The sequence below is a fragment of the Haemaphysalis longicornis genome, unplaced genomic scaffold, assembly GCF_048455015.1.
Source record: "Haemaphysalis longicornis isolate Haplotype H1 unplaced genomic scaffold, Haemaphysalis longicornis Haplotype H1 scaffold_5, whole genome shotgun sequence".
Lineage (NCBI taxonomy): Eukaryota > Metazoa > Arthropoda > Arachnida > Ixodida > Ixodidae > Haemaphysalis > Haemaphysalis longicornis.
Window position 1 is genome coordinate 184,005,323 of NW_027526385.1, and position 13,126 is coordinate 184,018,448.

The 13,126-nt window shown below is 49.6% G+C and overlaps 1 non-coding gene across 1 annotated transcript; it reads left to right on the plus strand.

Annotated features, from left to right (window-relative positions):
• The first annotated feature begins 1,798 nt into the window (after nucleotides 1-1,798).
• Nucleotides 1,799-1,961, plus strand: LOC144140101 (U1 spliceosomal RNA). Its single transcript, XR_013316317.1, has one exon. It is a non-coding gene; the product is annotated as a U1 spliceosomal RNA (small nuclear RNA).
• Nucleotides 1,962-13,126: the final 11,165 nt, after the last annotated feature.

A 13,126-nucleotide genomic window follows, 5' to 3' on the forward strand; every position in this document is an offset into this window, starting at 1 on the left:
CAGGACTGAATGGGAATTAAATAGCGGTTAACGTCGGCTGACAGGACGTGTGTCCTGGAAAAATGACTCGGTTGTACTGAACCTCGTTTTGGAGCACTCCAGCAGGTGGGCCTCTTTTTTTTTTCGTTGTTTTTGAACCTATATCTAATCGTGCCAGAACCTGCAGGGGTCCTCAGGCCCTTCCTTTTGACAGCAGGGGAGGCTCCCCTCCTGTTCCTTTGAAGAGGACTCTGGTTTGAAGTTCACCACACAGCGCAAAGCTCACACACCAAATTTTCTCTTCAAATCCATTGGTTAATTACTTCATTTGTAGAGGGATGCCTGAGACGTGGCGTCATTCCTACTATTCATTGACCCATTTCTTATCCTTTGGGCAGTGTCCCCCACTAGTCCAAAAGTGCAGCAGACATGACCGAGGCACCTCTTCCTTCAATCGAGGTACAACTTGTCGCCTCCGTCACCGTGCCTCCACTTCCCCCCTGCTCGGGCAGTTTGGGAAATGGCCCCCCAATGCGAGTTCTGTGGAATCGACATTCAACACCTGTCCACACTGACACTGACACGACCTGACATCCCCAGAGGGCGGCTAGGCCGCCTCCCATGCTACAGTTATCCATGAGTACTGATATCCTCCTCATTCCCAAGGAGCCTCTCCGAAACTCCGCGCGTGCCCGTCTTCCTCCGCATGGGTTGGACCTTCTTGGTGGCTTCACCGACATTATGAGGATGCGGTGCTACAAAGAATCCGCGTGGGTGCAGCTTTGATCCCGGTGACTAGGGCCTCTTGGACAATGCAAGTTCCCCCAGACATGTCCTTTTTGTACGGCCCATAGCTGCTGGAGAAATGAGTCTGCAGACCCAAGAGGTGGTCTACGGACCATTTCTTGAGGCCTACAGTCAGTGGGAGATCGCCACATGCGGGTCCGAGTATCACTCAGGATGGCTGCCTGACCTGTGCCACTGGACACACACACGGTCCCCAATATTAATGCGCCCCTTCCCTCGCCTCCGAACTTCATTGACGCGGGACTAGTCGATTTCATGTGTTTTGTACTGAAGGGCATACTTACGCAATTAAAAAAATAGAGCACTGAGCCATTTTGCGTGCCATTCTTGCGCCATTTTATGTACCATCTGTCAGCCGTTTGCGTGCTGTGGATGCCGGGTTTTCAACCGACATAGGCAACTGATGCTTTCACATCAATGAAAAGCTTAGCACTTCCGTGGAGGTACTTCTTTTTGAAATTTGTGATCATTGTTTTCTTCAGGTCATTGAGAAATGACTGCACGTTTGTGGCGAGAGCAGACATTGAAGCCATGGGAGGTCGGTGCATAGAAATTAGCAACAGCTAAGGTTTAAATGGTCGCCTCATCCATTCCCTCCCCCTGCTGGAAAGTTTGGTGAAAGAGGTGGGGGGGGGGGTGACGCGGTCCCCTCGGCTTCCCCACTGAATACAAGTGTGGTTAGGGTTAAGTAACCTGTTACAGAGTTCCATGCGTGCCAGCTCGTTTTTCCGAATCAAGGGCCACATTTGCCACCTTCAGTTCGCCTCGTTGACACAGATATGACGCTGCCATGTGCCTTCTCTCGCACCGTGCCTCCGCTTGCACCAGGCCAGATTAAAAAAAATCCTTCCTGTTTTATGGCGACGTGGGTTGCGCGGCAGTTCGGATAAAAGAAATTTGGACAATAGCATACACACTTTGTATCCTTCCCCCGTTGCCCATTTTATTGCAGATTTGTGGCACTTGTTTAACCTAACGGGCCGGCCCGTCTGCTTTAGGCCGCTTCTGAGGCATACTTACCTGGTGCTGGGCCGTTCGGTGGTCATGATGGCCGGCGCCCCAAGTGGAGGCTTGCCATTGCACTGCGGCAGGCTGAAGCTTGCCACTTCCCCAAACTGGGGTAGATGGGGCATTCAATTTTTGGTAGTGGGCTCAGGCGTTCGCGCCAGGCCCTCCCATTTCGAAAGCCAAAATTAGAACTGTATTGCGTACATGCTGGGGGCATGTGGTGTGAGCCCAACATACTAGAAATGCCGGTACGGAAGCCTACGTCTTACCCTACCAGCGTCGATGCTGCAGATCTCCCAACAGTTTGCTAATGCTTAAGAAAAAAATTCAAGTGACTGGATTGCGCAGCTGTAAATGACACCCACAATGATTACACATGCGAAGTCACTTGAATACACTCACACCTGGCTCTACAGATGTGAAACCAGAGACACCGGAATGCAGCAGCGACGGTAGAAAGAAAATGGAGAGGAGCGTCTGTCGAAGTGTACGTGAGGAGGGGGTGGAACGCGCGCAAGAGGAGGAGGAGAAAACTTTCTTTCTTTCTTTAATACCTGGTGAAAAAATAGGAGAAGTTGACGCTTTATAGAAGCGCCGGCTACTCCTTATCGCATAAGTAACTGTTCGTAATAGACATTTCAAGAGTCTCAAACTCACTGGCCAGTTCGGCGAAGGCAGCTCTTGCGGGAGAGTTCTTGCAATGTTCATGGAGTCAATGCACACAATAGACTGCAAACACAAATTTGTCCCTGGTGTCTCTTAGAAGGAGTCAGCAACTATGGTAGACACTTGATGGTGGTTAGGGGAACGTCACACAAAACAGGAGATCACAAATCACACAGAAGAGTACAACAAATCACACACTAAAGAAGTCACAATATGCAGTACAGAATGGAGGAAGGAAAAACGGCACAACGAGAAACGCAATAAAACGTAGTGTGGGCAGTCATGGTTGGAGACTCTAAGCGCAATAATAACAAAGGTAGAGGTACATTTCCTACTAATAAAGTCCTAATAAAGCAGTCTCTAGAAAGAGTTTAAGAGCAGAAAAAGAACGCCGTCGCTCACTGGGTGTTGTCCATGGTCCGAGAACTTTGGCAAGGTTAAACGGCCTATTGTCTAAGGACATGAGCACACTTTTAAAGTTCCTCCTGGCATCGTCATGTCGGGGACATTCTAAGATTACATGATGAATTGTTTCATCAGGATGACCGCATAAACATCTTGCACTTTGAACTTCGCCGATTTTACCCGCCGCGGTGGCTCAGTGGCTAAGGCGTTGCGCTGCTGAGCACGAGGTCGCGGGTTCGATTCCCGGCCGCGGCGGCCGCTTTTCTGATGGAGGCGAAAAGCAAAAACGCCCGTGTGTACGAGATTTCGGCGCACGTTGAAGATCCCCAGGTGGTCAAAATTAATCCGGAGCCCTCCACTACGGCGCACCTCATCGCCTGCGTTCCGTCGGCGCGTTAAACCCTACTATCAATCAATCAATCAACTTTGCCGATTTTGTGGAGAAAGTGCTTTGTCATCATCATCATCATCACCAGCCTATCTACGCCCACTGCCGGGCAAAGGCCTCTTCCATTATTCTCCAATTATCTCGGTCCTGTGCCAACTGTGACCAATTTATCCCCGCAAACTTCTTGATCTCATCTGCCCATCTAACTTTCTGCCGCCCCCTGCAACGCTTGCCTTCTCTAGGGATCCACTCTGTTACCCTTAATGACCAGCGGTTATCTTGCTTATCGTGCTTTGTGTAAGCAGTGCCAATACGCAAGCGGTGTATAAGTGTCTCTAAGCATCTGGATGTAGGTGTTGGAATTTGGAATCGCAGTAAGGGATCACCCTCAAAGAGCAGGCTACTTTGGGACCGTTCATCAAACCATGTAGCATATGGCAAAGGCTGTTACTAGCTCTCGTTAAAATATGTCGCAAGTCCGAAATGTAGAGGGGCAATATGTCGGAGGTTGGAAATTGGTGCGCTTGGCGAGCTGCCACATCTGCCGCTGCATTGCCGGGAATATTGCAGTGGCCAGGAATCCATTGAAACACAATATGGTGCACCTCAGAGGCTCTAGTTAATGCTTTCAAAGTTTCATACACCTGTAGCGTAGCATGGTGCCATCTATGTTAGTATAATGGAAATGTATTGTAGTGTGGTGCCACCTATGTTCCGACACAGAAAATAAAGGAGAGCAGTCGCACTAGGGTCCGGCAGGGAGCGCAGCATATCGTTCGAGGGTTCCAGGAAAAGCTACCGTTCCCCCCGTGCGTTCCCCATTCGGGCACTCACGGGAGGGTATAAAAAAGGGCGCGGGGAGCCACAGCGGTCGGTCGTGAGCAGGAGCGAGAACCGAGACTTGGCTGGACCCTGTCCTTTCTTCGCTTCCGCCCGCGCTTCGCGCCGCCAAAAGGCTGACGCTTGTGGCAGCTCCCCGCTGCCCTCGTTATGCACGGAGGCTCGCAGTTAACCGCCGTCGCCGAATGCTAGCGCCTGAGGCAGCTCCCCCGCTGTCCTCGTTAGCTCGGACGCTCGTCCTCTGCCGCACCTAGTCGCGTACTGCGTTCGAAGATCGAAGCATCTCAGTCTGCTTTTTCTATACGCGACACACCAATGAATCGTTGAAAGCATTGCTAGTGTGTTTCATAGATGCTAATGCTGCTTGAGAGTCAGAAAGAATTAACCAATTTTGTGGAACTGCCACACTGCCGATGAACCGCAAGGCCAACAGAACAGCGTAAAGTTCTGCCGTAGTTGAGGAGGTGTAATGGGACAGCCTAATTTTGTGTTCATAGTGTAGGCTCGGTATCACAAATGCAGATGTAGAGGAGGTATGTAGACAAGACCCGTCGTGTACACATGTGTGAAGCCAGGGTAGAGCATATATATTTGACAAAGAGAAGACAGTTGCTGCGCGGCGACAGCAGGCAAATCCCCTTTTCGGAATAGACCCTGCACAGTTAACTGAATAGCAGGACTTGAAAGAAGCCATGGCGGATACACAGGGTCACCTGGCCAAACCTCGTACATAGGTAAAATGCTTTTATTTGCCTCAAGCGTCCTGTGCATCCTACAACCTTTCCTTTCTAAAAAACCTTGTTTGAGATGATGGCGGGAATGCTGGGTTGATAATCGAAAAAAATGCGGACACGTTTCTACAGTTCGCATCACTGGGAAGGGAGGCTGACGAGCTTCAGCAATTACATGAGGACTTGACGATGGTCTAGGAACACCCAAAGAAACGCGCAAACTCCTAGCCAGCAACCTTTGAAGTCTTTCTTCAGCGGTGCTGGAAAGCCTGTGCAGAATTGGCGCTGAATACGCAATTCTTTGCCTAATTAATGCAGAGTGAACCTGTAGTAGTGATGATGTACGTACGTCCACCCCATGATGTGCCCGTAAGCCTACGAAGAATATTAAAAATTGCATTGACATTTCCTTCAAGCATCTTGATGTGTGCAGCCCAGGAAAGTTCCCGATCTAATGTTACGCCCAGAAAGCGATGTTCTTTTACGGTTTTAATAGGTTGACCTTCAAGGGAGAGAATGAAAGTCTTTAGTTGCTTCCTCGTGAAAGGCAACACGGCTGTTTTTGTATACGATAACGTCATCCCACACTCTTTTAGGAAGTTTCGCACACTAGTTAAACCTTCCTGTAAGATGGACTGAAGGACGAGAGGATTGGGACCCGACGCCCACGTGCAGACATCGTCGGAGTAGATGGAATGCTGCAAGCCTGGTGGCAATCTGCGTGGTAAGTTGACCATGACACAATTAAATAGGAAAGGACTGAGGACACTACCCTGTGGTACACCCTGAGAAGGAACGTGCTCGGAAGTACGACCGTTAGATGTTTCCATGAAAACTCTTCGGTTGGTAAGGAATTCTTGTATCCATCTCAGAGCTCGCCCATGTATGCCCATCTGCAACATACTCTGCAGGATGTGAATGTGACTGGCAGTGTCAAACGTGCGCTTTATATCCAAAAAAACCGCAATTGTTATGTTCCCCCGACTGCGCTCATGTTCGACCCATGTCACAATATCAAGTACTGCGTCAATTGATGAACGCTTCCATCGAAATCCCGACATGCATTCAGGGAACACTTGTGTCACATCACACCACCATTGAAGCCTTGCTGCAATCATTTTCTCCATAAGTTTGCACAAACAGCTTGTCAGGCTCACTGGACGGAAAGACTCAAGCGACAATGGTGTCTTGCCGGGCTTGAGAATTGCATTGAGACGCGCTGTCTTTCAAGATTCCGGAACAGCTTCTTGACTCCACAAAGTGTTGAATAAAGCTAGCAGTGTGGACGTACCCGTTGGACCAAGATTCCTAAGCATAGCATATGTGATGCCATCGGGCCCGGGAGCCGTTTTGTTGGGGCATGAAGCAAGCACACTTTGTAGTTCACTGATCGTAAAAGGACAATCTATTTCCGGGTGCTGGAGGTGGAGCTTGTGATGCACCTCGTCGTTGGCAATCTGCACGGAGGTTCTATATTCGAGAGTTTGTCTCGACACCTGGTTGAATTACCACTTTACAAAATTTATCGGCTACATGCATGTTCTCTCCGGGTCCCCGCGGGCAACAGCAAGAGCTCTGAAAGGGTAATTCTGGGGTACTGATCCACAGAAGGACCTTATAACTGTCCAAATTTTATGACAGGGGGTAACTGGTGATAACGAGCTGCAGAAATCACGCCACCGTTTTCTTCCTAGCCTTTGAAGGTGACGCCGTGTAATGGAGTGAATTTTTTGGCAATGATTGTAAGCCTCGACACTCCCAGTTCGGCGATAATGTCGCTCCGCTCGCCTTCCAAGAGCACGGAGATGCTCATATTCACTGCCAACTGCACCGTAATAGTCTGGAACGGTGACTGCACGCGTGCACGTCCGGAAGCTGCTATGTATAAATTGTGTGAAATTTTCAATATCCACATGTGCACCAATATTCGCGGAAATGTGATGACGGAACAGCTGCCAGTTTGTGAGCTTAGCGTACCTCTTAGGCGCACTAATGCACAGCTGAGAATGCTTTACTAAAATAGGGAAATGATCACTTCCACGGGTTTCAACATCTAATGTCCAGCTGATTCCGTTCAAGATGTCCTGGGAGCACAAAGTTATATCAATGGAGCTCGAGTACCGAAATCCCCGAACAAATGTCGGGGACCCATCATTTAGAACTGTCAAATTACATCTGTCGGCAGCGCACTCAATGACATATCCGCGGGCATCGCAGTGATCACTTCCCCAGATTGAATTGTGAGCATTGAAATCTCCGCATATTATTACATTATTCGTCTGTAACTGAAACGTGCGGGTCAGTGTATCCACAGTAACACGGCAGGCACCCTGGAGGTATACACTCATAACAGTGATAGAAATGCTACCGAAAGAGACCTTACAGGCAACATATTCGACAACATCTGAGTTGCTGACCTCAAGCACATAAGAAGGGTAGTCCTTTCGAACACATAACATTGCTCTGCTCACTCCTGCAGGTCGCGAAGATTTGTAAATTACATAATTTGCTAATCGAAAAGTGCCCGTAATGGCAGGCTCTTCAATACAAAGAATAGGGAAATTGAACTGAGCAACTAATTTACGAAAATCATCACATTTTGATCGCAAACTGTTTGCATTCCACTGAAATATAATGGTGTTCTTATACCAGTTATTCATTGTCAAAATTTCGAGGTACCAGGGTATGCAGTGAACACAGTAAAGGTTCCATGGCAAGGAGCGCTTTTACCTCGGGTACGTCGCTTGCTTGTGGTACTGCTGCCACGATGGCTCGAACGGCGGCAAAGAGCATTGGGAAGATCAATTTATCCATTGAAAAGGCGTTGGCATTAGTTGGACGCCGACTCAGGCATTGCTCCAACCTGTGACTTTGGGGAGATGTCTGCTGATGGGAGCGCTTTCGCAGGATCCTGGAGTATCGCTGAATTGCGAGAGGGCCTTTGATGTTCTGAACGCTGGATATGTGCGTTCTGAAGGGCGTTCTGATGTTCTCCTTTGCAGTAGAAATAATCTCCGACGCAACCCGATTAGGGTTTACATGCCAGAAATTAAGAGTCGTGTTCAACGGCCTAAACGCCACCCGAATGCCTTGTTTCCTCTGCTTCTTATAAGTTACAAGAGTGAAGGGAGTATTGTCGGTGTCAACGCCTTCATTTTCTCCTGAAACTTGAGGTGAGGTTTCATTTTCTAAAGTACCATCCTTTCCTTCTAAGCGTGGTTTCTTCGAGCTTGCAAAATTGTCAGGCATGTCTTCCAAATACTTATTTGAAGAACTAAATGCAAACGCCGGTGGTGTTACGACATGACTGAAGTGTTCCTTTACATCAGTCTCTTCATTTGATTTACGAGTGGCACTCACGCGTTTTGTATGCTGCTTCCGAGCATGACGCTCTTGCCAATGATCTTGGTTGACCACCGCCGTGGCGAAGGAAAATGCAGGGTTTTGAATCCTCTCACCTGCTTTTTCCTGGTTTCCCGTAGTGATACAGGATCTCTTGCCTTGCAGTGCACATAGAACATTTATGGAAACGTAGAATTTTGTACGAAACTGGAAAAATAACACAGAGCAAGGAAACAGCTACGGCCGCACCTTCATCTTCCTCTTCCTCCTCCCGGAGAAAACTTAATTGGTGGCAAAAATAGATCTTCGTCTTCCCAAGTGGAAGAGCTCTCATTCCAGTGCCCCTGTAGCTTTGGCTGTCACCCAGGCCCTCTCGACCAGTCTGTGCTGATCTTCCAGGGCTGATGCATGTGTTCGTTAGTTCCCATCCAGGGTCTTGGTGTCCAGATTAGTTGTAGTGGACGCGTTTTGCTAGCCTGCAATACACGCTATGGCGGATGCAGAGATCAAGCCTTCTATCCAGTTCAGCGGCACCGGGCTTCAACCGCCACCGAAATTCCATCTTGCGAACCCAAGCTCCTGGAAAGAATGGGTCTACCAGTTTGACGACTAATGCTATGCATCTGGGCTCTACCAAGCGCTGGGAGAAGTACAGGTCAGAACGCTTCTTTACGCCATGGGCTCCCAAGGCGCCCGCGGCGTTCTCGACGCTTTAGCATTGTCCAGCGAAGACGAGCTTGCTAGAAGCAGTCAAGAAATTCACCGATAACTTCATCCACCCGGTCAACGAGGTCTACGAAAGTGTCCGCTTCCACCGTCGAACCCAGGGTAAAGGCGAGACCGTAGACGAGTTCTACACTGTGCTGCGTACACTTGTCAAAAAGTGCAACTACGCCTCAGCGGAAGTGGAAGAACGACTCGTTCGAGACAGGTTCGTCGTGGGTCTCCGGGACTCTAACCTTGTGGACAAACTGTGCCGAACACAAATGCTTACCCTTGAAGAAGCAAGACTACAGACTCGCATCAACAAAGATGCCATGAAAGGCCGGGCAGCGGTGTTCCAAAAAGAACCGAATCCTGCTCACGTTGTCACTGAGGCCAAAGTTCAAAAGTGCTTCCAAAAGCCGCAACATGGCTCGGATTCTCAAGGGAGCTCCGGCAAGCGTGTTACAAAGTCCAACACAAGCGACGCTACCACGAGCTGCACATCCTGCGGTCAACCAACGCATCCTCGAGCAGAATGCCCAGCTAGGCAAGCCAAGTGCAAAGGGTGTAATCGGATTGGACACTTCGAAGCAGTCTGCGAAAAGAAAAGCAAGAACATAGGTTCTCTCACACTTCGCTCCGTAGCAGCCACCACCAAAGCCAAGTTTGTAAAAGTGGCCGTCAACAGTCACAACGCTAACTCAGTGACAGTGGTACTGGACTCGTTCCCAGGCATACCGAAACAGCCAGAAGGTGAGCTTACGAGCCAAGGAAATTACTCACTCACCGTTCTCGGAACATTCCAAGCGAAACTGAGCTGGAAAGGCAGGTCTACAGTGCAAACAGTGTATGTTGTGCCATCGCAAGACCCACCCCTTCTTGGATTCCCTGCGATACAGGCTCTTGGAGTTATACGGTTCGTGGACAGCGTAACGGATTCTACCGTCACTTTGAAGGATCAGTCTCTTCGATGGCTTGGGCGAGCTGCAAGACGAATACGTGATACGTCTCCAACCAGGCGCCAAACCGTTCTCACTCAGTGTACCGAGAAGAGTACCAATTCCGCTTCACAAACCAGTTTGAGTGGAGCTCAGCAAGCTCGAATCCCAGGGAGTCATCCGACGGGTGGACTGTCCCACACCATGCTGTTCCAGTATGGTAGCTACTCCAAAAGCAGGAGGAGGCTACCGAATATGTGTTGACCTCACCCGACTAAATGAAGTCGTGCTTCGGGAGCGTCCCATACTACCCTCAGTCGAGAACATCCTGGGACGCCTCGGATCAGCAAAGGTATTCTCTAAGCTCAATGCTACCGCTAGCTTTCACCAGGTGAAACTTTCCGAAGAAAATCAAGAACTCGCTACGTTCGTAACACCAATGGGAAGGTTCCGTTTCCAAAGGCTACCTTTTGGAATCTGCTCAGCGCCCGAATATTTTGAGCGGCAGAGGAGCAGAATTCTGAAAGGCCTCGAAGGAGTTGTGAGCATGATTGTTGACATTCTTGTCTTCGGAGCATCGCAGCAAGAGCATGACCAACATCTCAAGCAGGTGTTACAGCGCTTAGAAGAAGCGGGAATCAACCTGAAGTGCAAGAAATGCACGTTCTCTGCAAACCAAGTCAAGTTTCTTGGAGTCATGGTTAGCGCACAAGGAATCAGTCCCGATCCAGAAAAGGTCGAGGCCTTGGCCAAGCTACCAACCCCATCGGATGTCAGCGGTGTCTGAAGACTGCTGCAAATGGTGAACCATGTGGGCCGCTTCATTTCTCATCTTTCCGACATCACAGAACCGATCTGGGCAATGCTTCAAAAGAGAAACTCGTGGCTTTGGGGACCTGGCCAGCAAGCTGCTTTCGACAAGCTCAAAAGCTTGCTCAGTTCAGAGGTCTGCGTGGCTAAATATGACCCATCGTACCCCACGGTTGTCAACTGACGCAAGCTGATGCAAGCGAGCTGACGCAAGTCTCGGAGCCGTATTGCTTCAAGATCAACCATCGGGAGAACGACGAGCGGTTGCTTACGCCTCACGATCTCCAACGGGCACTGAAAGCCGCTACAGTCAAACGAAAAAAGAAGCTTTGGCTGCAACGTGGGCTGTCGAGAGGAATTAGACCAGTTTCTGAGGGGCATCGCATTTCAATTCGAAACGGATTATCGTCCTTTAGTCACGCTCCTGGGATCAGCAGAACTCGACATGATTCCGCCCAGAATCCAGCGCTTGCGAATCCGTCTTATGCGCTATCAGTTCACTGTTCTCTACGTCCCTGGCAAGCTGATTGCCAAGGCAGACATGGATGTCCTGTTCATGAACGTAGCAGCTCTCCTGACCAATGCCGTTAATCAGCGAGAGCATGCGAGTTCACGTCAGTTCACGTAGCAAGTAACAGTGCGTCACCGCCTAGAAAGTGAGTAGTATCTCTGCTGCATTGTCACTTGAGGTAGCAGGTGTACACTCTCCACCGCTTTTTTAACTGGATAAACCCAGGCAAGAGCACCTGAAGACAGTCTTCTATCAAGTTGCACACTCAAATAATTTTAAGTCTACTTGGAGTCTACTGTAAGTCTACTTAATTCACCGTCTTGAAGCAAGATATTTGCGTGCACCTGGGCGTGTTGGAGGTTCCTTTTTTGGTAGGGCTTCTGATAGGACGAACCTCTGATAAGACGAACAAACGATCATGGTCCGTTCGAGTTCGTCGTAACGCGAGTTCAGTGTACTGCGCGGGCACGGACGTGGAATCACAGACCGGCACATAATTCAACTCTACCATATAGGTACTCTCGTGAGAGTACAATCTCCCTCGCCACCTTCTCTTACCTGTACGTCTCCTGCAATCTCCCTTAATAGGAATACCCCACGATCGCTTGCCCCATCTCCCGTTTCCATCACTTCCTATAGGACTTTGGCTGTCCCACCTGCCGACAGTGAACATACAGACGTACAGCAGCTCTCTGAACACGTGCACCGGACTCGCACGAACACTCTCCAGCACTTTGTGGACACGGTCAATTGAGGACTGCAGTTAGGATGCGGAACTAGGTCCTATGGTCAAAAAAGTTGTGCTCTCTCTCCCCGCAATGTTGTATAGACCCCCATCCCATTCCTTTCCATCCACCGAGCAATGGGAATACGCACCAACCACCTTGCACCTGGAGGACCAGCAATGCTTGATAACCAAACCACCAGGGCCGCAAAGGCGCATGGCTTCCCAAACTGAGGACGCCACCCACTTTGTTTTTTTTGTCGAATCAAACGTTTGCCTCCCCTCCCACTATCCACTCTGTGATAAATCAAAGCTCTTTTCTCAACAAAGCTTTCTCCAATGCAACCAGAGTCAGAAGTCCGTAACCCAAACTGCTTCGACTACGTCAGATGGCGCAGTGGGAGAGTCATGGGCTCCATAACGCAAGGGACCCACGCTCGACTCTAATCACGGGAAGCATTGTTCCTTGAGGCGCTTGATGTGCCCTCGCTTTTTGTGGTTTTGTGAAACTTATTGTGCGCAGGTTGGCTTTCCTTCAGTGCGTTTTGGTGAAGAAGCCGTCGCCACCATTAAGGCATACACATAGCATTAATAAATGGTGACCAAGGACCACCCCAAACAAAACCTGTGGCTGGTGATCCCCATTGCCATGAAGACGGCGCTCCGCCCACAGCCCCCCTGCTTGCCGTTTTCTCTCCCGCTGTGCTTAGCTCAGTAGCTTGCTGTGTGCGTGCTCTGCTTCGAAACACTTTTTTGCTCCCTCCGATGTGCCGTTGCCACTTGGTGCACAGATGCAGGTGTATAGATACAGACCAGTGTATAGATGCGGGAGTGCATCTATGAACCCAGGATTCTCTCTCCACTCCAACTTCGTTTTCTCACAAATGTGCATAGGGTGGTGCCGGAGTTTAAATTCCACTTCTTTTCGCCTAGTCGTACAAAGCTACGCTTTAATAGGCACCAGCCTCGAGACCACCCACTGCAGTGGCCCGGTGGCTAAAGTGACCCATGCTGTTATTCCCCTTTTGCCCTTAAGCTTTGCGTTAAAAAATACGATGGCGCAGAACAGGTAATGCTCTTCTTTATTGCACATCATAACCGCGGAGCAGTGGGAGACCTCATTACCAATCCGGACGTCCAAGTCCAGCCCGTCCAAAAGGCTGAAGACGTCGCCGAGGTCCTGGGATTCCTGGCCGCCGCCTAGAGGAGGAAGAGACAGAGAGCGTCCCCCAACTCTTCCTCCCGTGACCCCCACTGTGGCCTAAATAATGT